The 3392-nt window shown below is 38.7% G+C and overlaps 1 pseudogene; it reads left to right on the top strand.

The window, feature by feature from the left end:
* Positions 1-816, top strand: part of LOC111980675 (uncharacterized) — a 7963-nt pseudogene extending 7147 nt beyond the window's left edge.
* The last annotated feature ends 2576 nt before the right edge of the window (positions 817-3392 follow it).

Genomic DNA, 3392 nt, shown 5'->3' with positions numbered 1-3392 from the left:
GGACATTGACCGTAAGTGATACTTCTGACATTCTGTTTCATATATCTTCAGATTTCTTCAGATATCTTTGTATATGAGAGAAGAAGTATGACTCTCAGATCAGGCCGAGTCTTGTTGGTGTCTCTAACATTGTCATAGCTTTATCCTCAGTGTCTCAGTGTCTCTATCCCTATTTGATGTTTACAGATGTTGTAAGGAGGACCATCTTCTTTTCATGTCTGCCTTGGCGTAGCATTGGGTCTGTGTGTCATCCTCATCATTGTCCTTACTTGTGTTTTGTACAAGATGAGCAAGTGCATAGGTAAGCAATAGTATTGTGCAAGATACAGTATGCTTATCAATTGTTGGTACAGTTACATTAGTTGACATTTTTTTGTCAAAATTGGTCATAAACACTCTTCATTGTATTATGTAATGATTATATTGATTATTTGTGTTTGATTAAAAGGAACCCACCTTCAGCCAAGTGCTCCTGCAGTCCCCAGTCATTATAACCAGGTAATCTGACCTCACTTGTTTAGTGTTGCTGAATCATTGTATTTTTCCTTCAATCAAAATATTGAAAATATGCATTTTATTAGAGGATTGTTTCATTATACCGCAATATTTAGTATAATACCAAATATTTGGATTTTCATTTTTGTTATTCCTTTAGATCAAGAGCTGTTACTCTCCATTACGCCGCTCTGAACGTCGTCCACAAGAAACCAAAGGCGGGAGCAGAGGAGCGCCATGGAGACAGACACTGTGTACTCTGGTGTGAGACCCAAACATGGACTGAAATGTCAACTTTTCCTCTTTAATAACTTGAATTGATTCTGTGTTTTCTACACTGTATGTTTGACTGTGTTTTCATTGTAAGTTACAATTCTACAGATCAATTTTACATTGATACTGATGTTCATTTTGATCAAATAAACATTAACTGCTTTCATAGAGAGGAATTGTTTGATTTTTATTCATATTTTTCTTGTCGTTACATTTCTACAACACTTTCACCCACAGATTCAGTTGCAACAACCATATCAAGCCTATGCTCAATGTAAAAAAATGGTTGGTTGCAAATAACTGTAAATATGTATCTATTGCTGGTGTTTTAGCCTCTCAAACTGTTCTCTTTTAGCTGTATCCTGTATCACAGCTCTCTGTGGTGTTCTGACTGCCCTGAATAGATTATCCACTCACGTAAACTCAACTCTAACCCCCAGCAATGACCATCAGTCCTCACCACACTCTCTCTTCACACACCATCAAAACCACCAACATTCATGTCACTAAGAGTTCAACTCTCTCTCTCCATAAGAAAAGACTGAACTAAAAATGTACTTCTTAGCTAAATATACTTTGAACTGAATTGATATGGTTGAGATATGGTTGAGTGATATAAATATGGCGATGTTCACATTGTAACGGAGTAGTTACAATGGACAAAATGTGAATATGTATAAGTGCACTTTGCAGGACTGCAATCCATTTGTCTTTCAACAGGGAGCAGCAGTGAACATGGAAGTCCCCATAACTGCCTCAACAGTAGAGTTGGCAGCAACTTGTAGAAGTGTTCAAAATGTCCACTAATTTGATGAAGTATCATTAACATCATTGCTTTTCTGTGATAGTTCATGTGTCTAGCTGAAATTTGCAGTCAATCAAATTCCAGAAAAGACCATATGTATCTATGAAGAATCTATAACAAGGTAATATGGTTATTACATGCTTATTACACATCTATAACATGTTCGGAATCATTTCCAGCGTATTTAAATAGCAACCACCAAACAGGCCAGACAGTCATCATCCCTGGATCACTACTACTAGCCTCAACATAGTTGTAATAACGTGTAGCTTAGTAACAAGGAGCAACAATCACTCAAAATGAAACCGGTAGTAGATTGAACTGTATGATGAAGACAATGACTCATTTGTTTGAGTGTGTAGTTTTGTAATTGAGGTCCAGGGAGTCTTTGCATAAGTAATGTCTTGACCTTCTTTTTGACGAGTTGATAGCATGACACTCACATCCCCCCACACACAGCTAACAAGTTCCCAGGTACTTGCGGTCTGCTCTAAGTACAAGGCCTTATCTAGGCTTTGGTCAGGCCTGTTGGCCTTGTACACACAGGACCCTCCTACCTGCTCTCTGTGTCTCTGTGGTTTTAAGCAGGATGTCTATCTGGTGTCAGTCTGTTGTTTTCACATTTGTTACTGTTGTTCATGTTTCTACTGACAGCTTGCAGTCACAGCAAACCAGTTCTTTATAAACTTACTTGGATATAAATAGCTTTCTGAAATCAGTTACAAACCACAAATAACAGCTAATGAACTCTATTTGAGCTCTCCAAGTTTAGCATCTGCGTCATGTGCGTCATGTGTYATACAGAACCATCTATTCTATAMCTATSMGKTCAGGYMGAGGGGCCATTMTAYGATGARGTCATGGGAGAACTAGTGCATTCACAATCAGACAAGTGTTCTAGGACTACTGCAGMGTTCTCTGTAAGGAGACCAATAGAGGAGGATACTCCTTCTGATAGATTGCCTCCTYTGAGAACCACACTAARCAGACAGTGATACAGAGTGMATTACGTGTGTCATGTGTATTGGTTATATTAGGCTGGTGAGTCCAATCAGCTGTTACACTAAAGTTAATGCATGTTTCTGTGAATGATACGYAATGAGACTGCCATACAATTGACTTGTTTCATGCTGTAGGTGTTTATCCCATATACACTCCCACTGCTCTACCCCTGGTCACTCTTATACTTTTACAAGTCAGTCATTTAGAAGATGCTCTTATCCAGAGCAATTCACCAGATTAAGTAGAGTTAAGTGCATTGTCCAGACAGGTGTCCAGACAGGTGAGAAAACAAATGGACTACTATGTTGACCCAGGGTTCTCCAGAGAGCTGAGAAAACCACAAACCACCAAACAAGTAAAACCTTTAAGACAGTTACTTGCATTCTACAGCATCTTGTGTCTCAGTGAGTCCAGCCAGTAGACTGTGTGACTCTGTAGGGTGCAATAGACAACAAGACCATGGTCATCTGAATGAGGCGTCAACAAAGAAGATTGGGTCCAGTTCAACCAATCACCCATTAGCCCATTGTTGAAGTGTTGTACACTTGGGTAGACTTTCTCCACTCAATATGTTATATTCAAAGATGGTGTCACTGTTGAAGATATTTCTAATTCTCAAACAAATGGGTAAGTTATATAACTTTACCAAGGACTTCACTGGGACTAAACGTCTGAGTGTGAAGAGAGGAGTTGACAGCTTTAACCTGACCATATCCAAGACACAGTTTATTTATTTTTATTTAACCTTTATTTAACTAGACAAGTCAGTTAGGGGACTCAGCTACGTACTACTCTGCTGCTATTTAAATGGGCAAAG

Source organism: Salvelinus sp. IW2-2015, linkage group LG3, assembly GCF_002910315.2.
Source record: "Salvelinus sp. IW2-2015 linkage group LG3, ASM291031v2, whole genome shotgun sequence".
In the NCBI taxonomy this organism is placed as follows: Eukaryota; Metazoa; Chordata; class Actinopteri; order Salmoniformes; family Salmonidae; genus Salvelinus; species Salvelinus sp. IW2-2015.
This window is presented reverse-complemented; position numbering and strand designations above follow the sequence as displayed.